This window comes from Drosophila novamexicana, unplaced genomic scaffold (genome assembly GCF_003285875.2).
Source record: "Drosophila novamexicana strain 15010-1031.04,08,12 unplaced genomic scaffold, DnovRS2.1 tig00000193-arrow-pilon, whole genome shotgun sequence".
Taxonomy (NCBI): Eukaryota; Metazoa; Arthropoda; class Insecta; order Diptera; family Drosophilidae; genus Drosophila; species Drosophila novamexicana.
The window spans coordinates 4736691-4759853 of record NW_020824787.1 but is presented as its reverse complement, the minus strand read 5'-3'; the positions used below and the strand labels follow the sequence as shown (position 1 = coordinate 4759853).

General features: G+C 41.6%; 1 long non-coding RNA gene across 1 annotated transcript in view; it reads right to left on the bottom strand.

Moving 5' to 3' along the window:
* LOC115758850 overlaps positions 1-20629 on the bottom strand; it is a 60533-nt gene extending 39904 nt beyond the window's left edge. The window contains exon 1 of the long non-coding RNA XR_004017466.1: positions 20555-20629. This is a non-coding gene — a long non-coding RNA (uncharacterized LOC115758850). The remainder of the gene's footprint in view (positions 1-20554) is intronic.
* Between the last annotated feature and the right edge of the window lie 2534 nt (positions 20630-23163).

The following is a 23163-nucleotide window of genomic DNA, read 5'->3' as shown; positions in this document are numbered from 1 at the left end:
CTCGCGAAATGTACAATCAGTGGAGCAATGTGTACGTAGGTAGCGGGTCGGAGGAGCGACCAAATTGTCGGGCACGTGAACAATGTGCCATTTTTTCGATTTTGCTGAATTGGGTTTGCAAGTATTTTCAGTTCAGTGTTTAGCTTTCCTTTTCAGCCAGTCCCAATGTCCTGGGAGTGCGCTCAAACGTAGCTAAAAGAGTCACGTACACGGCAGCCAGCAGCCAACTGAGCACAGCTGCCGCCAGGCGTGTCCTTCGTCCTGCCGTTCTGCTTCTAACGTCCTCTGCGTGCTATATTCTCTACGCTTTACAGTTTTGCACTCAATTGCTTATGAAATTAATAGGATATGTCAGTGTTTAGTATTGACCGGAAGTAATACAATTGATAAGGATTATGTATGTCCCTCTCTCTCTATATCTCTCTCTCTCTCTGTCTTTCTCTCTCACACACACACTCTGTGTGTGTGCGTGCACTGCTTACTGACCGAGCCAGCGTCATTGATTGCCCAACTGGGCGTATGAGTGATATGGACATCAGCTCAAGGCGATGGATAATTGCAGAGTGGGCACACACGCGCGCGCACACACACACGCAACCTCACACACGCACATAAGTACGTTAGCTGCGCCACATTAGCATATATAATGCAACTACCAGCGGGCGTTCCACGTGTGCCCCTCATCTCTCTCTCTCTCGTCTCTCTTGCCTGCTGTATTCGCATTAGATATGGACTAATTATGCCCTAATTGTGCACAGGAATATTCATTTACTCAAGTTGGTTTCAGTTTGGCTTACTGTTGCACATTAAAACAGATAAACGGGAGTTGGAAAGTATTCGCAAGTGTGAAGCTATTGTCACATATTTCATATAACGAGATGCCTTACAAAGGCATATTGTTTTTTGTGCATAATCAGAAAATGAATTACGAAATTATTAATAAATATTAGATTGCGATTCATATCTCTCAAGACCAGACATGAATATCAGAACAAGAACAACGAACATTCAAATTATTGTGAAAAGTATTTTGGTTTACTCACAAAATGCGTTTCGATTAAGATAACATTACCAATTTAGATAACATCAAGATTAAGAAAATTTTTAAATAAACCAATAAATAATTTAAAATAAACCTTTGAAGATTGAGGACGATTATCTAAGCTGATCGATCTCCTAAGTTTTGGATCTTTACCAATTTAAAATGTTGCTTTTTCTTATAGATTGTGGCCAGTAAGTCCATCTCTATTTTGGATTTTGGCATCGGCTGCGGCAACCGTTTCGATTCGCAATTAATAATTCAGAATTCTCATTATGTTGAGCCCCACGCTGATTGTGCGACTGGTTACCTGCTGCCTGTTGTTTTTATTTAAATAATTTAATTGCTTTTCGATTTGTTTACAAGTTGAAAATGCAAATTTTGCATAGGCCGCGGGGCAGTCAATTGACTGCGATTTAAGGCCCACCCACAGTTAATGCTCTTTCCCTGTGCAAATATGTGGACACATTGTGTGTGTGCCGATAATAAAATTAAAAACTGCATAAATGGTAAATAAATAATGCGGTTGCATACTTTAAATGCGAGCATTGAAATTGCATTAAAGCATCAATGCGAACAACATCAAACGCTGCCCACAAAATCCTTTGGCCTCAACAGTATTTACATTTGCAATCAAGTCCCTGCGCTGCGACCAGTGCCTGGCGGCTGCTTATATAACCACATTAGCCAAGTGCTGGGCCAAATCCAATAGTCAACAAGCCACAGAATGCCAAGGGCCAGCTTGAGAGTCAAAGCAGCGTGGCCAATTCAATTTGTTTGTCTCACTATCAGCCAGTGCGCCCGCCCAGCTGCCCCAGCTTGGGTTAACTAAATCTTTGGCTATTCCCCAGTTGCATTTGCAGCTGCTGGCCCCAAAAAAAAAAAAAACTGAAATGCGGAAATTATTATTGGTTTTTCGAGATGCTAACCCAAAGATCCCAGCGGTAAACTCTCAGCTCTGCGCAATGATGAAGCAAGCCAAAAACTTTGCTGGACTTAACTTTTGCCAGAGTAGCAAGCAACGGCAGCAGCTCTGCCTGCTCTGGCCCATTGTCTCCGCACAGTAGTCGATCCAGAAAACTTTGCTCATGAACTTAATGCCGGGCGGACTGCTCCGATGTTTGGCTGCTGCTCAGCTGCATTATGCGTGAGGTCGCAGCTAAAGTTGAGGCAAGCCGAAGCTGCTGTTGCTGGCTGCCGGCTGCCCCAGGGACAGCCACATGAGCAACAACAATAACAACATCGAGCTGAACATCATGTTGCTGATGCTGATGCTGCTGCTGCTGCTGCGGATGCTACTGTTGACTTTGTGCATTATTCTTAAATCCGATTCAATTAAAATGCAACCAACTTGCATATGCAATGCAATTTAATTAACGTCGCTGGGGGATTTTTGTTTGCGGCCCCAGTCGGAGTTCTGTGCTAGCGCTTGGAGCTGTTGCGCCAGCTCGGACCCCGGTCAGACTCAAAAAGCATATAAATATCCAGTGAGGCGTGTGTGCATGGCAGCATATCCTTCATATCCTTCACTTCATTATGCAACAATTATGCACAGCAAAGCATGCGTTTAATCTTTTGCCCCAGCCGCACATACTTACTACACACACATACACGCACACGCATACACGAGTGCATGCATACATGCATATGCACACAAATATTCATGCATATGCCAGGGCAGCGTCTCTTGCTGCCTCTTTTCAATTTAATATGTCTGTATGTGTGAGTGAGTGTGTGTGTGTGTTCGTGTGTGTGTGTGTTCGTGTGTGTGTGCGTTCCTCTTATTGCATTTTCTGTGCGATTTAATACCCATTTAAATGTAAATTTGTATACGAAATTATCTACGTGAAGAAATCTTCAGGTTTTTAATAACATTTACCCGCAACGCAGCCTTCTGTTAAATACAAAATGTACTTATGTATGTGTTCATATATGTGACCTGGCCTGGACTAACAAATGTTACAAAAATGTAAAAAAAAAAAAAAACAATCATCATATACATAAATAAAAATACATTTTTGTATACATCTATAAACATGTTGATAAGCAAGGAGAAATATTCTGAGCTAGTTGTAAGTGCATTTTAGAGTTTTCGAATAAATTCAAGCCAAAAGATTTAAAATTGAAAAGCAAATATTTTTCACAAACTGTCAACAGCCTAACAAATTAATAAAATTGTCTACACATCTGAAGTATGCAAATATTTAACAATTGACTGAAACAATTCTCTTTTTTGTATTAAAGGAAAGAAAAACGAAAAGTAATATGAACACGAAATCTGAAAGTAAGGATGATATTTGGCATGCCGAAGATTTAATACCCTTATAGACATTGCCGATATGTGGAAATAGTGAATCACGCAAAGAATGAGTTCCAAAATATTTTGGGAAACATAATATTTTTACAAACCAGAACCTACGTTTAAACCGATAGCTTCTATGGCAGCAATATGATATCTTTCGATGTAAAAAGATATTGCATATATATATAAGGAACATAGTGAGACAAATATGACAGCTATATGATATAAGCGCTCCGATTCGGCAGGTTCCGACATAAGTATTGCCGGCAGCAGAAAGAAGGACCCTTGCAAAGTTTCAAGCTGATAAACAGACGGGCGAACAGACAGACGGTCATGTCTATTGCAAATCGCCTGTGAATGCTTATCTAGTACATATGTACATTATGGTTTCGGAGATGTCTCCTTCAATGCGTTACACATTTCATGATTAGGAGAATATTGAAGCTTGGTAATTGGTAATTACTAAGTATAGTCAAGACAGCTTGAGAAACACAAAAGTTTTCCATAAAAAAATTACTTGTCGAACGAATCGACCTGTAGAGCTTTATGATAAAGTAGCATAGTGTTTATTAGATTTCGCCAGTATAAAGAAGGCAAGATTTAGCTTGAATATGAATGTTTTTGGGCGAAAGTGCAAGGTCAACGATTAATTGGAACAGCATAAGTTACGCTTTAATAGTCTTCGCAAAGGCATTTGCGGCGAACTAAATTAAAGATATTTGAAATAATCGAATAAATATATTTTTAATTATTTCATATTATTGAATCAAAATACTTTCACGCCTTGACAAAAGCAGAGCTCAAATTAAAGGTCGTCTGAATTGCATGCCCTTCCCAGCTGGGAGCACATTTTTTGCATACTTCAGCAGAAAAGAAAGGTTTAATAAAGTGAAAGCAGTTCATGAAATTGATTAACTTGGCATAATTAAAACTGCCGAGCACAAAGCCGCTGATGCAAGGTGTGAGTTTTGTTTGTGCCGAGCGCATTTTTTGTAGTACACAAAGAATATATATGTACGAGCACCCAGAGCATAACTATAAATCTGAAAATCTAATCAAATGTCTGACAATACGGGACTATAAAATGCTTGAAGAACTTTTTTGAACCGAACAACCAAGCGACCCGCCCCGACCCACGGCCCATGGAGAGACGCTGCTGTGAAATGTTTTTATGAAATCGTCAACAGCTTTATTTGTTTTCAATGGCAATATTTTTGCAGACCGCTCTGTTTTTGTGCGGCGCACAGACACACAGACACACACACACACACACACACGCACACAGATACTAATATAGACACATAGATACAGATACACTAGATGGCTACTATTTTGGGCAGTGCCTGGCTTTTTATTAGTTGAGGCAGCTTGCGTTGAATTGATTTGTTGTTATCGCATTGTTGCGGGCAGATGAATGAGGTAGAGAGTGGTGGGACAGGGAATGAAAGGGAGGGGAAGGGATCTCAAAGCATGGCTGTTGAAGGGCTCTGGCCGTGGCGATGGCGTGTGGCATCAAAATTGAAAATAAAAGCAACATCTGCGCTGTCAACAAATAAATCAGCAGACAATTTCATTATTTGACAGTAAACGCGATAAACTGTACCGAAAATGGAGACAACGTGACCCGCAATCGTTGGGTTTGGGGCGCAAAATAAATAGCCCCCACTAGCCCCTAACTGTGCCTGCGCCTAGTTGTTCTAGTCACGCCCTCGATAAACAAAAAACAAATACGACAAAATCTGTAGAGTTGTCGCCTGTTGACAGCGCCGAGATTTTGGCTGGCAAGTTTTTCTGAAGTTGGCCCTGACACACACAATTAGCAGCTTCCTCTCGACTTGCTTTATTAATTGAGCTGCAAAAGTTGCGCCCGAACGCGCCCCATAAACGTAAACGTAAACGTAACCCTAACCCTAGGCACAGAGTTCGACCCACACACACACGGGCACACACATGGGCACACCTAGACCAGGCAGACACACGCCGCAGGTTGGATTCAGAGGAGATGTATGGAAATGTGTGTGTTGTGTGTGTGCGGGTGTGTGTGTGTGTGTGTGGCATGTACACAAAAGTTGCTCCTGAAAGCGGTTGCGGGTGGTGCAGCCAACTGGGAACGGGAACCAGGCGCAACCGCAGCAAATGAAAGTAGCGGCTGGCTGGGATTGTGGCCATATCAAGAGAGCTAGAGAAAGGTAGGGAAAGGAGGGCAAGAGCAAAGGCCAGAGGCACGTGGAGCTGGGAGCAAGTGGCTGGCATAGTTGAAATGCTCGAATAAAATTTCATTAAATACACCAACATACTCACAGACAAGTGCACGCAATTATGGTAAGACAGTTAAGTTTTTGATTGTGGGAATCACGCATGAGTACGCACACCAGCTAACATACACACACATACGCATATACGCACATACGCACTACCATAGTTTTTCAACAACAAATTCTGAAACTCAACTCGTGCCAACTCGCCAAGAGGCAAAAGGACGCAAATTTTCATTCGTTGCGGGTTTTAGTTTTAACAATTGCCTCAATTTATGTCTCAAAGTTTTCAGGCACAACTTCTGCACAGGCATTGTCTACACACTCGCACATTCCCACACATGTGTGCATGTGTGAATGGGTAAGTGTGTACGAACTGGGCGGGGCTCCATAGTCAACTACGCGTGTAATAAATTTCAATGCCTTGTCGTTTAATTAATGATAACAAATGGGGTGGAGCTGCCGTTGGGGGCTCTACATAAAGCCAGCTACTCTATATGTCGTTTCAGTAACAGAATATAGACACATACACACACACATACACGCACACACACACACACACAAGCATGGCGTTAATTCAATTTAACAAATATTGACATATGCTAATTCATATAAATGTTTGTCAAGCCCCGTCGTCTAAGACCAGACCTCAGCTCGGGCATAATTGATTGTAAAAATGGCAAAATGAGCCGAATTAAAGCGCAATTATTTGCAGCTGGCATTAAGCGATGTCAGTTAGCATAGCACTTAAACCGGATTTTAGTGGCGCTTAACTCCATACACTATATACCACATATAATATGCACGCGCGTGTGTGCATGTGTGTGTGTGTGTATCGCACATTAATCATATTTCTCATTACGACTGCTCGTTCGCAATAGTTGCTTGTCAATGGTATTTTGTTTAATCATAAATTGCATTGAATTATAAATAATCGATCCATTATTAACAGAAATGCCAGCGAAATATACGATTTCAATTAAGTGCCATAAATCGGGAGATTTTCCGAATTTTATGCTAAAAAATACGCAATTTTAGGAGAAAAAATTAAACAAGTTTCTTTCTAATTTAAGAAAAATAAATATTACGCATAAATAAACAATATATTATTCCCATCTGTTAAGACTTCGGCTTGGATAATCTTTCTATTCACTAGCCTTAGCCCGAATCCTCGTTGTTCGGCTGCCTTAATTGCAGGGAATAGACGGGAGTACTCAGATAACTCCTTTTTCAAGTCTAGGCGTAAAATATCTTTATCCGTCTTCATTGAATTCCTGCAAAAAATTCGACATACCATGGTTTTGGTATTTGAAGAAATGGTTATAGCCTTACGATCTGTAGCGTAACAATGTTGTCTGCTGCCGGGGCAAACGATACGACCTGTAGGTGATTTGTCGTCCTTAAGGGACTCGGTCAGCTCGTTTCTGCCTGAATTAAGTCCCACTTACGATTACAGTGGTCCGATTGCAGATGATGCAGCTCACTTACAAGGGACAGTCTGTGGGCTTTTCAGCCACTTGCTAGGTTGATGCTCTTAGTGCATTGTCTGTGGCTGTGTATGGACCCAAAATCTAACAATAATTTGGCTCCAACTCGAGCACAATCAATGTATACACAGTCTGGCAGAGGTGGGTGCACACTCTATTCAGCCAGCACGAGGCCGGAGAGCACACACACACACAGACTCCTCCCATTCAGAACGTTGTCGTTGTCGTACTCATTGACAGCATCTGAAGTTGATGGCCGGCACATAATGGCAGACTAATGACAATAATCGCCTCGCTTTTTGCCAGGCTACACACCAACATACACAGACCCACACACACTCACCCACACCCACCCGACTAAGCAGTTGGTAAATTTATGGCCAAGGGCAATGGCAGCTTCAATGAAGGCGTTAGGCAACAAGGACGACAACGCCGAAGACGACGACAGAGGCCAGCCGGTTAAGTCTGGCTGAGCACAGCAGGACATTCCGATTTATAAATGAGTCGTGCCTTTATGAAAAATATGTTAAATTATTGAGCCATAAAGCAAATGCCTCAAATGAGTGTTTAGCCAAGAGAGAAACCTAAAGCTGGGTAAGTGAGAGAAATGAACTTCCAGTTGCCAGTCAAGAGATTGAAGGTCGCGCCGGGCAAAGCACTTTATTAAATTTAAAATCAACTGCATTACGTTGCAAACGTTCGTTTCGTGTTCATGTTTTGCATGTCGCCATGCCACGGCGCGCATACGTGCCCCATGGGCGCACGGGTTGGTTGGGTTGGTTGCCGTTGGTGGGCGTGGCCCCGGGGGTTATAGCGTCGCGGCGGATATGCGGCGTGCGCACCATTATTGCACCATTAAATTTGTAAGTCAAGCATTTTAATATTTGGGCCAAACAATGCAAACGAAGCTACCAACCTACAAAACCAACTGCGTTGTCCTTGTCGTCGCTGCTTTGCTCCACAATGCACGCGATTCCCCCGGCGTGTTGCAACTCCCACCCAACCCCTTGCCCCGCCTTGTGGGACTGACTAAAGGAGCAGCGCCGGCAACGAGCAGGCAGCGACAAAGATATGCAATTTCGCATATGTACTTATATCCTAGCGACATGAAAAGGATCAATTGTGGCAAAACGAATTGCATACGAATGCGCTGCCGTGCATGAGGAGCAGCAGCAGCAACAGCAGCAGCAGCAAGCAGGGCCAAGCGGGGGTCAGGCGGGGGTGCGGCAACTAGCGCTGCGACTGGAGTCAGCTCTCGAAGCAAAACGACAAAGTAATCCCGGATTTGCATTTTATCGGAATGTGGCGACGAGGATGGCAGCGCTGCTGAAGCCTGCAGCCAGTGCACAGTGGTTCAAGCGAGCAGCAAAGAATTGTTAATATATTTGCTTTTAATTATTCAAAATATTAATCATTATCTTTTAAACAAATAGGGTTCAATAAATATATAAAATAAAACAAAATAAGATCTTGAGGGAAATGGAAAAAGCTAGCCAAAAAGTTAAATAATATTTATCTATATAGATAAATAGAGAGAACCCAGCTGAGTGTATTTAACTCTCACAGTTTTCAAGTTATGCTAAAAAAAAACCATGCCTCGAAATCGATATTAATCTATATGGGGATAAATGGGAGGTGATATCGAAAAAAGGGAAATTTTCTTAACCCTTATAGACTATTCGAGAACCTGCATACGAGGTTGGGATGTGTGGTTCTTATAGTTTCCATGTCCTGCTTAAAAGTCCATTTCTCGAAATCGATATTTATCGATACTATGCAAATTCTCAATCGGTTTATACTATGCGGGAGGCTACATACCAAGTGTAGAGTGTGCGAATAATGCTTAAAAATCAATATCCGTAAATCGATATTTATCGATACTGTGAAAATTTAGGGAGATATTGAAAAAAAATTTATGACATAGAGGAATATACATTTCAAATTCAAAATCTCTAATTTTTATAGCGCGGACTCTATCGACTAAGTGATTAACCTATCGGCCTTTGAATTTAGAGATACAATGAAGCATAGTTATTTTGTTCATGCTTTACATTCAGTCCAAGAAAAACTTGTGCAAATGTTTCTACTAAGCATAGTTCTAAAAGATTGATTGCTTAAAACGAGTTTTTGTTCTAAAATGATTGCCAAATATCTGTGTCTGTGATCGCATACAACAAATGCTGACCCCGGCATTGCTGTTTGGTTTTTCAATTTCCAGCTATTAGTTTTGTGTATTTTTTAATCCAAGTGGGACTTAATGGCATTGTGTGCACAAGTCCCAAGTGTACTTGTATGTCTTCTATTCTATTTGAGGACCAGTGTGCAGTGTGTCTGCAGTAGAAGCAGCAGCAGTACGTTCTTTATATCTTGCATCTTGCTCTTGCAGCAGTTGCTGTCTCTTTCCGAACGTAAGTCAGTCATTTGCATGCGTCGCATATTTGTCGTTACAACAGCCAACTGTTTGTTATGCAATTGCAGCCGGGGAGTTGCCACAGCTCAGTGTTTGTGTGTGTGTGCATGTGTGTCGAACGGCTGCTGTGTCGCATTGTTTGTTTTTGTTTTATGCATGTTTGCAGCGGCAGCTTATTCATATTACATAAACTAACTGCGCGCGTCTTGCGCAACGAATCGAAACTGCAATCAAGAGGCAATGCCCCAGTGTGGCAGCCACAAAGCCATTTGCTGACCAACAGTGTGGAAAAAGCTCTAGTAGCTGTCGCTGTCGCTGTCGCTTTCGCTGTAGCTGTAGCTGTAGCTGAGGCCAGGCACTTAGCAGCCGCCAATTGGCAATTGGGTGCTAATGTGCGGCGTCCGTTGACAGATGTCTTATCAACATTTTTGCGATTTGAGCAGCAAATTTCGTTGTGTTGTTGTGCCACAAATCGAAACGGCAGCTAGGCTGCAAGTTATATTTTGACACTGCCACACACACACACACACACGCAGTTAGGCAGTCACACACACAAACGCAAAATGTGCGATTTACCAACTACGTGACGCTTTTGTTGGCTGCGAGTTTCGGGCAACAGTTGCCAATGCCAGGGCTTCATAACCAAAGCCTTAGTTCGGGCAAAACTCAAGCACGCATACACACATACAAACACACACAAGCACACACACAGCTTGGCAAATGACAGTCAGTTTTGTTGTTGCTCGCATTCCAACTTGTGCCGCACATTTTTTAACATTTTGGCGAGAAACGCATTAAAATTTGTTGCACGTCGCATAAATGCTGCGAGTGTGTGTGCGTGTAAGTGAGTGTGTGTGTGTGCTGCAAAGGCAAACGAACGCCCCAAACGAGCAAAAGGGTGGCACAAGGCACAAGGACAGCTGGCATAGGAGCTACTAGAAGTGGGCAGGCTGGCAGATTGGCACACACACCTAGCCCCAATGCCAATGGCTGGCCACAGGAAAAAAAAAGTTTTTGCTACGCTCTGCATTGCAGGCAAATAAATTTGCGGATACCGAAAACCGAAAACAGCACATAAAATCACAGCTCGTGAGATTTGCCAAGGTATTGGAGATGAAAACAAGCAACGGCCCGAGCATCCTGTAGCTGTCAGGCTCAAAATTGCCAAAGACTTTAGAGTTTAGAGTGAAAACTTTTGGCAGAGAAAAAGTGAAAATTTTCTCATTTAATTCAAAAAAGCCCAAGGCCTTTTATTGACAGCCAATAATTGCATACGTGCTCATTTTGGACACAGGCTCATCAGACCTCAAATTCCATTCCAGTGCTAATTTCTAGAAGCTGTTCTCACTCTGGAATAAGTACGGACACTCGGCAATTTTGTATTTGGCAAGCAATAAAAGCCTTACTGGCCAAATATGAAATCCTATTAACTGAGCACAATCAAGCAAACATAGTTCGAAGAGCAACTTAAAATTGAAGCACTTACAACGCATTTAAATATTTGTTTTTCGATAAGGTAGGATTTGGTTTATGGCGAGGCTGGAAGCCATATTTGAGCCCGGATTGAGCCAGGAATTCGTTTCGCATAGTCAAACTAAAGGCTGAACCGAGCCTTTGAAAAACAGATGAACAAAACCGATGACAATCTCTGTTGTCTTATAGCCATGTTTAATAAATAAATTACATGATTCTAGTTCAATCTACTCTAGTTTAAAAATTTTCTACATTTATGTGTATGTTTATTTTTTTAAGTGGATAGATATTTGTTGCTTGTGGGTCTTGCTGCTTGGAGAACCACAACATAGCTCACTGGGCATTATCGATGCCATTTATTCAGTTCACATTACCCAACGCTGTGCTCGGATTACTTATTGATGGAGCAAGCCAGCAGAACTTGCACCATCTTTATATCGTCAGTCATTAGGACAAATAGTAGCTCATCTGGCACACCGTATTTGCCAATATCTGGAAATAGTTACAGACCCCCAGCAAACTCGCATGCTAAATGTGCAATCTGAGGCCCACTAATTGCAGCGCATTCATCAGATACGCACCCAGGCAGACAAGTCGATAGACCACGACAGCTGGCCGCGCAGGCCTCGCTGGCTGTTCCTTTGCGTGGCATGTGTAGACTCTGTTGCTGTTACTGTGATTTCTATGGCACGGGTGAGCCAAATGAAAGAAAATTGTAAATTGCTTTTAATTAAAAGCACAAACATAAACACCTGCTGTTCTATTAAGCCCCAGCTCCACTCACGCACACACACACACTCTAAGGAATAAAACAATAGACGGAAATGGAATCGCATCGACTACGAATATAACTTTAGCAACTGGTTCCACCTACCGTTTGCCAGGCTAGACCCCTTGCCAGCTGCTTGTGTCCCTTGATTCTAATTCTTATTGTTGTTGGCGCTTTCGAGGCACGCATTAATAAGCCCGGCGCGTATCGTAGAGCCAGTAGAAGCGCCAGCTGTTGGCCTTTGGCTCTTCTGTTGTTACTCATACGCCGCGTGTGCTTTGTTTTCTGTTTCGATTTAACTGTACAATTTGCTCGGCCCAGTCTACGCTCTTTAGATGCCTTGGTATTCAATTGCAATGCAAATTGCATGCACTGAGAGAAAACAGTGTTAAGTCTTCAATTTGAGTCCATCATAATTAAAACCATATTTACGTATCAATTAGGCAAAACACTGATAATGATAATGATAATGATAATGATAATGATAATGATAATGATAATGATAATGATAATGATAATGATAATGATAATGATAATGATAATGATAATGATAATGATAATGATAATGATAATGATAATGATAATGATAATGATAATGATAATGATAATGATAATGATAATGATAATGATAATGATAATGATAATGATAATGATAATGATAATGATAATGATAATGATAATGATAATGATAATGATAATGATAATGATAATGATAATGATAATGATAATGATAATGATAATGATAATGATAATGATAATGATAATGATAATGATAATGATAATGATAATGATAATGATAATGATAATGATAATAATAAATTAAGAAGAAAAAAAGAATAATAATCAAACTAAAAAGTTTCCTAGTTATTCAACACCTTTCTATATTAGCATTCATTTAAACAAAACACAGCTATTTTTCAATGCACCCCATTTTTCTAGCAGTGCAGCACACTGGGCAATACCGATTCCTATAAAGCTTCGCTGCTCTCGTTGACTTGTTGCCACAATGTTGCTGGCGTCAAGTGCGCCACATGCCGCATTTGCATGCAACAATCGAGGGGGCGGGCATTGGCAAAGCAAACATTGCCTTCGGTGCGATGCGGTGCTGCTGGCCTGCATTTATTGCATCCTACATCTCATGGAGGGCCTCGGTTGCGCACTCTGTCTCCGTGTCGGGCTCAGTTTGTTGCAGTTGATTGTTTTCGTGCGGCTGGCGCACCGCAAACTGTGAAAATGTGAAAATGCATGAAACAAAAATTGAATATCCAGCCGCTGCCACCGCCGCCGCCCGCCACATAATGGCAGCCAGAACCAGCAGGATGTTGCCTGCATCTTCGTTTGTCCATGCCGCAGCTTCAGCGGCTGCACAGAGATTCCTTTTGTTGGCCCTGGAGTCGAGCCGAACCGCCTCAGCCATAAATAATGCAGTATTATTTTCAAATAAACTCGACGCTCTGTGGCTGCCTTAGGCAGATGGCCCCACCCTATTCTCGGCCCCTACACCTCATCCTCGTCCCTCGTCCTCGTACTTTTCGCCTGCCGCCAAATGATTTGCACACATGAGGAACGTGCAAAACTGGCCATAAATCTTGGTGGCCATAGCGTTTTTTTGGCGGCCTCGCCTCTGTTTCCCTTTGCCACATGCCCTTTTTTGCTGCCATGTTCATTGAATTTGATTCGCAACTGAACACACAACAACAACAACAACGAAGGTGGATCTTGGCATTGTTGTTACGCCGTTTTACATTTGCAAGTGAAATGTTTTGCGGCCTGTCAGCCAAATGCCCATTGAAGGCAGCAGCTGTAGCCGCTAACCAATATGCAATTGTTGTTTTCCTAGTCGTGATGCCAAGCAGATGCCGCGCAGCACCAAAAAAAAAAAAAAAACACAAGTATGAGTTTTGTTTTAGGGAGTGCCCTACTCGGAGATACCCTGTAGGCAATGCTGATCTCCAAGTATTAAGATGTTGGAGGGAAATGGAAGAATATATTTAAAAAGTAAATTATTCTTATAAAATATTTTATCTTTTATTCCGAGCTCTAAGATATGCTAAGGAAACCCAACTTGAATGGACTTGTATCGATTATAGGTGCAAGAAGACAGACAGACAAACATGGCTAAAGCGACCCAACTGTTCATACAGATCAAAAATATATACAAGCTTTATATATGTATATGTATAATTATATGTATAAACTTTAGAAGTTCGAGAAAGCCCTCTTCTGTCATTTGCACAAGTTTACTATACGCTTCTTTACCCATAGGGTATAGGGTATAAGAAACTAAGCACGAACATGCAACCTACACGAAACCCATTGCTTGGAAATGTATTTGAAAATATGGCGGTTTTCGTTTGAGAGTAAAAAACTGTAAGTAAAAGGATATTATTATTGGATTAAAAAAATAAAACAGAGCGAACTTTTTATTTATCAATAAATTTCATAACTTAAATAAAGCGTTCATTTATATAATAACTAATTTATAAAATGATAAGTCGCAGGATAGCTGGCTCAGTACTAAATTTTCATTAAAATTAAGCATTCTCTATCGCTCTATCTGTCTCTCCTTCCTTAAAGATGCTCAGAATAATCTCCTCGCTCTAGCTCCTAGATTTCGAAGAGCTGACCTGATATTATGTAATTGTTTAATCTCCATCTCAATTGCATCCTTAATATTCACTTTATAATTCCTGAGATGCCAAGCCACTCTTTGTCAGCTTCTCTCCCTTTCTCTTTCTCTCTCTGTCTCTCTCGCCCCCTCTAGGAGTCACAGATTTATAGCAAGTTAATATGCTCATTTCACCCATTTCACATGGCCAAAGAGGGCATAAAAATGCGCTTGTTATAGTTGAATTGCTTGGCTCTGGTCCTGCTACTGCTACTGCTACTTCTACTCCTACTGCTACTGCTACTGCTACCGCTACTGCTGCCCCCGCTACGTCTTGTTTCTTGCCACTATGTGCTCCTTCTAGCTGGCACACGGCAAATTATTAGTTGAGCATGTGCCAAAAATATTGCTGAAGACGTTGCCATTCCAAAAAGAAAGCCCCCGCGACCCATGCCCCTTGCCCTCGCACCAACCTCCCCCAACCACCCTCCTCTAAAAGCCTATGGCATTTCTATAGCAGTTGGCAGTAGGTCGCAAAATTTATGGCCGTTGTCTGTCGCGGACAAAGAACATCTTTGAATGTTGTATAACTTAAGTGCCAGTGCAAATTTTCTGCCACTTCATGGCTCGCATGGAAGCACATGCAGGCAATGCAATCCTATGCCGAGTGCCACACATATATAAGCCTCTATATATATCTATATATACATATATATATATATATTCGTATATACGTGTGTGTTAGTTTTTGTTGCCACTTGCATAGTTTGTGTTATATTTTTTCTATATTTTTAGCGTTTTTCTATGGCAGCAGTCTTTATGAAAAGGCATTTGCAATTTGGCGCTGCCTGCGAGTGAAGATACTTTGGCAAATATATATGCTCTCAACTATTTCTACAAAAAAATAAAAATACGATAAAATTAAGTCTTAATTGTCTACTGGCAAATTATGCTGCAAGGTGTTATAGAGAGAGAGAGAGAGTTGGTTGAGTGCGGCCTGCATAGATAGAATGTATGTGCGGGAACTCAATTGGCCGGGCAGTTAAGTGCAGCAACAGCGACCACAATGACAAGTGGCAGCAACAGCAGCAGCCCGCGCGGCAAACATAAACAAAATGCAATAATACTTAACATGGCAGCATGGCCATGGTGCACAGAAACCAATCGAAGGCCTACGCCAGTGTGTATGGGCATTGGGTGAGCCGATTATGGCCAACACATGTTCACTGGGCAAATGGCAATGGCTACGGACAACCGACATGGACATAAACATGGACATGGGCAATGCGCCGGATAGTTGGCTTAATTAAGCAGAAACAATTGCATATAAATATATAAAACATCGAATTGCAGCTTGAAATGCAGCTCGAGATTTGGGAGCACATCGTTTGTGTGTGTGTGTGCAGGTGTGTGTGTGTGTGTCTGTGTGCGTGTGGATTAATTCGTTTAAGCCTATTAAATTGTTATTGTTATATGCTGTTGGTGTATTTAAAACATATGTTGACTATTTGTAGCAACATGAAAATTACACAAATCGTTAAATATTTGCGCTGGGTACGTTTTTTTCTTTTTTTTTTTTTGGTCCCCGTGCAAGTCCCAAGCAATGGACCCATAAATTTTGTGTTGTCGCGCAGCCATTTTACCTGTGACATTATTATTGCTGTTGCTGCTGTTGCTGTTGCTTTTTATTTGTTTGTCGTAATTGCGGCGGCACGAAAAAAACAAAATAAACAGAAAAAAAAAGCAAAAACGAGGCACAGGCCCACAGAGATAACAACAACAAAGCAACAACAATGTGCGGGCCCATAAAAATTTAATGAAAATTAAAATGAAAATAATTTGTGTATTTAATTTAATTTTATGATGCCCCAAAGACTGCAACAACAATGCCAACATTTGCCGCAAACGTTTAAAACACGCTTCAGACGCCTTGATGAATGCGCCTAAAACTATGCAACAGATCATAAATCAAGCGCATAAATTACCATCAACGATGATGGGCAGATGGGTGAGCAGGAGCTGCTCGGTAAGAAAAAGAGCAAAAAGCAAAAGCAGCCCAAGGGCAAGAGCAAAGGCGCCCCTGGCCACTTGGCGACAGACGCTAAGATGGCCACGTCCAATGACAGCAAATGGAAAAACAATAAACCAAAGTTCTTTGGCCTTGTTGTTGTTTGCGCACAGAACAAAAATAAAATAAAAAGATAACAATAACAATAACAATAACATTAACAGTAATGCTAACAATAACATTACTTCAAATTTAATTTAAATTATTTAGCCCGCACACAGCCTGAGACTATGAACACAGTCCACAGATACATTTCGCCAGTCCACAAACTGACAACAATTGTGAGATGCGTATCGCAAAAATTACCTGCAATACTTGGCCACAGTCCGCCATTAGCCACAACCACAACAACAACATATGTGTGTGGCACATAAGTTTAGCAGCAGAGCTGGCTCCAACAATGGTATGTGGTCATATCATTGGAGTCTATGGAGGGCGCTTGGCAAATGGGCAGTTCGCGCTTTAGATAAGATCAAATCTCATCAAGGCTAAACGGAATTGCTTTGGGGCTTTCAGTTTTGGGTCAACAAAATTGTAGCTAATGACATAGTCAGAGTATGTAAATATCTTGATCTGAAACAAGTTCAAACTAGATAATTTTTTCAATTGGCTTCATTAAATCCAACTTTTGGTACCAGTATATAAACATTAGTCGTACAAATCATAAAGCCTTTGGTTATGGTACGTATTAAAAGCTCAAAGGACTTTTTTTGTTCACTAGCTTATCTGTGAAAATCTTAAAATCTTAAAATATGGTGCATGTACTAAGTATATATATATATGGGTATTTAATCATTGCTTTATTTAAAAGTTTTTCCTATTTTTATGGCAAGCACATACAACAAAAACCTGCTAAATAAAGCATATGTTTAGACAATTCCCCCGCTGCACCCAACTGCAATTAGTGTGCACCATTTTCATGTGCTGTTAATTTCCTCTTTAAATGAGAAAAAAACATTTTTGCAGACAACATGACAAAAGTCATAAGTACTTGGAGTGGCCCTCCCCAAAAGCCCTCCTATGCGTCTATTGCTTTTCCATTCGTATTTCCATTTCCGTTTTCATGAGAGCGGCTCTGCATTAGCAATTCAAATTTGATGTCCGCCATTAAACTCATTAACTGCACACAGATGCAGAGACACGAGGCGGCATTAGTTCAGCGCGGGGTGAGGGCCACACACTAGACAACACTAGACATGGCCAGACGCAAAAAAAAAAACTTAATAAACATTAGGCAAAGCCAAGGATGAGATGCAGTAAATAGCAGGAATGTTAAGGAGAAGGCACCTGGAGAAAGCTCCTTTAATGACTGCAACCAACGATCGAGACAAATGAAGAACTGTCTTCATTAGCAGCACAGCACTTGGTCAGCAGCTGGAGGGAAGCTGCAAGATGAGGAGGAGGGAAACTGGCAACAGTTTTTGCGTGGCGGCAGCTCGTGTAACTTTCAGTCCGCCTAGAACTGAGGGCAAAAACTAAACGTAAATACCTAGAACATAAAAAAGGTAGGTAGCAGGATGTTCGGTAGTAGTAGGATGCTCAGAAGGACGCCGGCGTAGTTTGCATGGAAAACCCATTTGCACGCCGTTGAGCGTCGTCTGCGCCGAATAGTTAGTTGACTAGCTCCTCCTTGGTGGCACAGGATAATTGACTTTCAAATCAGTTTGCTATAAATTTTTATCGGCACTTTTGATGCTGTCGCTGGCAGCACTCGACCCGCGGCGACAACGGCTGCAATCAATTGCCAAAGTCAATGGAGACCATGCCGGTGATAATTGCCAGCCAGGCTATGGAGAGCGGCAGCAGCAGCAGCCATTGCCTGGACCAGGAGGAGGAGCCTCAGCAGCAGCGCCCTGGACAAAACGCCACTAATGAGTTTTATTGAGTAGTTGCCGTAGTTTGGCCCCCTCCCAGGAGCAAACCTTTGCCCAACCTATGCTCGAACCCGGCCAGACTGTTGCCGTGTCACCTCTGGGCACCTTCTAGCTACAAAACCCAACTCGATGACGCACGGAAGCAGTTAATCAAATCTGTAAGTGCCTGCTGGCCATCGAGTGGTGCTGCAGTCCATACACGTAATTGCATTTGCTGCTTCACACATGGCAGCTCCGAGCGGTGCATTGCGGATCGAGCATTTCGCTTATATTTAAAGTCTAGAGAGACAGAGCGCTTTTTGCCCCAAGAATCACGATAAAAATAGCTCAGAAATTGAAAAGGGAAATGAAAATTGGCATAAGCACGTAAATTATGTGCTGCCAATTAGCAGTCGCCAATTTTTTGCACGCAACCAAAAAAGAAGAAAAATCAAAATGAAAATGTGCTCAAATATAAGTGCGCAATGAGGAGGCGTGGATTGGTAGCCAAAGCGGCCGAAATTTACACAAAAAATAAAAGCAACAAAAGCAACGCATAGAAAAAAAATACAATACTATTTTGCTATCAAAATGTACACGACTTTGGTATACCCTGTAGAAAATATTAATGAGCTAAGAATAAAAAAGATTTAAATGAAAAGCTTCTCAAAAATGTACAGCCCAGCTCCTAAGTTTCTATATGCAGCGCAGCAAAAGATGCTTTAAGGAGTTTGACTTGGAAGGATGGAAAATGCGTGGGAAAGATATTAAAATATACAAGAAAGTTTAAATAGCTCGAAGGTGGAGATGAAGGGAATGAAGGGAATTAAAGAAATTAAAACAGAAATTAAAATTTTAAAAAAATTCTACTCATAAAGCATGATGAAATATTTAGGTTTAAATCGCTTTAGTAAATCCACCAAAATCCAAAAAATTAGATAGTATAAGCAAATATAATTAGATAAGCAAAGCCGGATAATATCTATCTAATAGTACTCAACATGATAATTTATGTAAAAAACGCTGCATTCCAATGAAAATAGAGTCTGCCATTAAAACAAAGCTTCATCAATTTAACATTTGAATTCATTTTTCACTGGACTTTTCTCTTGTCATATATTTTCATATACACAAATTGAAGACGAATGTTTCGTCTGCACTATTCCCGTTTACAGGGTATTCATAAAAATATGTATATATAAATATATTTCGTCACGACATAAGTGGCATCATTAGAGGCAGTGTGTGGCGCACTGGTTGACTGCCACCCCAGCCAGCACAGACACCCCCATGCCCCGCTTCTCCTACCTTCCACCATCCAGCGACTCGTCTCAAGTGCCTGACGTAAAAAAGTCAAATGCCGAAATTGCCAGGCAGTCAAAAAAAAAAAAAAAAACAAAATTGTAAGAAGCAGAAGAAGAAATGCTTTGCCCAGTGACGGGGCCTAAAGCTGTGCGGGTGAAGGGGTAGGGAGCTGCGAATGAGTGCGAAGAAAACATGGTAATTTTTCATAAAAACCGCCAAATGCGCACACAACCCGAAGCGAAAAAGAAAACCGCAGAGAAAAACCGGCAAAGCGGCAAACAAAAAAATTATATTTTTTTTGCTGTCCTGCGCGTTTTTCTTCTATATTTATATATATATATACACATTTTTTTGCAGCTCTCTGTAGCTGGAGTGTAATTCAAAGACGTTATTGGGGGGCGCTGCGGGGGGCGTGGCTTGCCATGTTTATGCGACGTCTTTTGGCATTTAGGCATGCGAAATGCGTTGCCCCAAATCCTTTTTACGTGGCTGCCAAGGACACAACGAGAAGCGCCATATGGGCCGTGAAGTGGCAATAGATGCGGGCAGCGGGGGACATTGTTTTGCTGCTGCTGCTGGCGGAGATTGAGGGATGATGGAGGATAGCCAGGAAAAACAAACTTTTAGCGGAAGCGGCAACGGAAATGTCAACAAAACGGCCAACGCAACGGCGTTCTAGGGGGGTCCCATTTAGAGTTGGGGGGTTCGCCAGTTGGGATTGCGGCCCAGTCATAATAATTCCCTGCTGAAATATTATCAAATTGCGGCAATTGATTTAACCGCCGGCGGGCGGGCAGCGTAAAGGCAACAAGGCGTGGCAGCTATTGAGATTTACGAAAAGTTTAGAAGGCATTGCGAATGGCAAAGACCACTTTTTATTGCCTAGACTGGATGGAAGTGTATGTGTGTATGATGGAAAATATATGAGAATTGCTTTGAAATGCATTCCTGTATTCATAGATAATATATGTAAATATGTACTTACCCGCAATAAGATATACAACAGACTGATTATTTAAGTCTCGTCTATAAGTAGGCGGCAAACTAACTTTATTAGAAAAACTTTCACTGAAAGAACAAGAGAAAGGGATTGTGGGTTAGATTAAGAGCTGGAGAAAGAGAGATAAGCTATGAAGAGACAGAGAGCGAGAGAGACAGCTAGGGAGAAAGTATGTGCAGAAATTAAGGTTATTTAAATGCTAAAACAACTTATAAAAGCCTCTAAGTCTTACATTAATTTGCTGAGAATCTCATAGTAAGGCAATATTAAAATAAAATACTTTTAGAAAGCATTGAGAATTTCAAAGTTCACTTTTTATTGATGGGCTGAGTTGAAGTATGTGTAAGAAATGTTAAAAAGTATATCAAGAGTATATTCAAAAAAGCAGGTGAAATAACTTTTTAAAGGAAGTGGGGGTTAAAGTAAGAGCTGGTGAAATAAAATACAGCTTTGAAGTCTTGGCTTCATTTTCTGAAAATCGCATAATAAGGTATATACAGATATTTGATAATTACGCTTTTCCCTTTAACTCAGTAGAACGAGTTATACACCAAAATTCTAGTGAAATCCTTGGAAACAACTTCAAAGCCCAACATAATTTGTATTCGAATCAGCTGTAAGTTCGTAGCCCATTTAAAAGCAACGGCTTAATAATAATTTCCTAACCGGACATTTAAAAATAGTTTTGCATTTCAGCCTTGAGCGTAATCGATACTGCGGCAGCTCCGATTCGCGGAACCGACACTGGCTGATTTGGCATTGGATTTGTGGCCCACGCCATTTGGCGCAACTGATTTATTTCCGTCAAGTAATTGGAAGCGTTGTCAGGGACGCTGGCTCAAATGCCAGCATAATTAGTGGCATGCTCAAAAATAGACCATAAATAATCGTCGCTTACTTTTGCCTGAATATACACAGACCAGGGCCAAGGCAGAATAGGAAGGAGGCGGGCAGGCATGCACAGCAGTTGGGGGCGGCAGCGTGTGCTCAGCAACACCGCAAATTGTCTAAGGCCCTGCATAAATTACTTAAATGTTTTTCGAGGAAATGAAGATGCTGCTGCGCCACAATGAACGGGTAGCTCGGATAGCTCTTTTGCCCGAGCAACGCGGCGTATGCGCAATTTTATTAAATTACATTCGTGTTTTGGCAAATTAATTACGAAATTATGTTGTCCTCTGACGCCTAACGAACTAAATAGTAGCTACATACATATATGCATGACGGCATTTAACTGAGCGTTGCCTGGACAAGGACTCCTTTGTTTTGCTTCTCTAGCCCAACTTTCCATAGATCGCATTTATCTCTGAATGTCAGTCTCTGGGCCGAAGAAAGCCGAGAGTTCGGTGAATGGCTTCTGGCCTTGCGTACGCTGGCCACGCATATTAAAAGTAATTTTGCCTCATTTTTTGGGAATATTTCGTTGTCTGGCAAGGACAGGACATAACCCGCGCAGATTATGCAGCAATTCACTGCCGTCCTGCTCCTCATCGTTGGCCATTTTTCTAGCGCATATTCAACTGGAAATCTCAGTCGCAATAAATTTGACTTTATGTTCATGGCTCGCTAACCAAATTATGTTTACAAATCATATTCTGGGCCTGAAGCTCACCCTATATCTAATTAAGCCGCAGCCACTGAAAGGGCAAAGCTCTCGCATTACTCATACGACGCATTAGCCAGGTCCCCAATCATTGTCAAATAAATAACGTTAATTTGTTAAACCAGCTAAAGCCAAAAAAAAAAATGTATATGAAAATAAGAGAAAATCCCGCAACCAAATGTGAGCAACGTTTTCAAGTTAAAAATCACATTTGCATATTTCGTGCATAACAATAAGAAACCCAATGGATTGTGACGTAAGCGATTTTGGGTGAAATCAGAATGGAGTCTGCCTGGACTCACACACACACACACATGTGAGTATTCCACCTGGTGCTGCTGGTGCTACGACATTTCGGCAAATTGCTCAACTTGCAGTCAGCAATCGAATCCAGAGCCCCCCGCCCCTGTTTAAAACGCATGTGTACGCTTCATTTATGCATTCATCAATCAGCTAACCAAGTGTAAATTTTTGCATTTCCTGCGCGCTGAAATAAAACAGAGAATTTGAATTTGCACCAAAGACCCAAAGTTAAATCAAACTCGCAGCCTCCAGCAGCAGCCCCCGGTTCCCCCTCCCCTCCCCCTCCACCCTAATGTAGCAATTTAGCCAGGAAAAAGCCAGCTCCAACCCCAACTCAATCACCGCATAGCTGCTTTGTCTTTTGGGCTTGCTGGCTGGCTGGCTGGCTGGCTGGCAGGAGCAGCAGCAGGAGAAGCTGCAGCAGAGGCACCAAACGAGAACGCCCTTCATTTATTTTATTTTGAAATATATAAATCGCACCTAAAAAGTATGCTACACTAAACTTTGATTCATGGCGCAAAGTTTTCGTGCGCTTGAAAATTCGTTTTCCTTGGCCTTACGCACACCACCAACACATCAACACACACACACACCCACACACACACTTCCCTGCAGCTGTTGCCCACAACGTTTCGGTTCAACGCTTTTTACGTGCTCAGCTGCCACGCCGCCCGTGACCCTCTACACC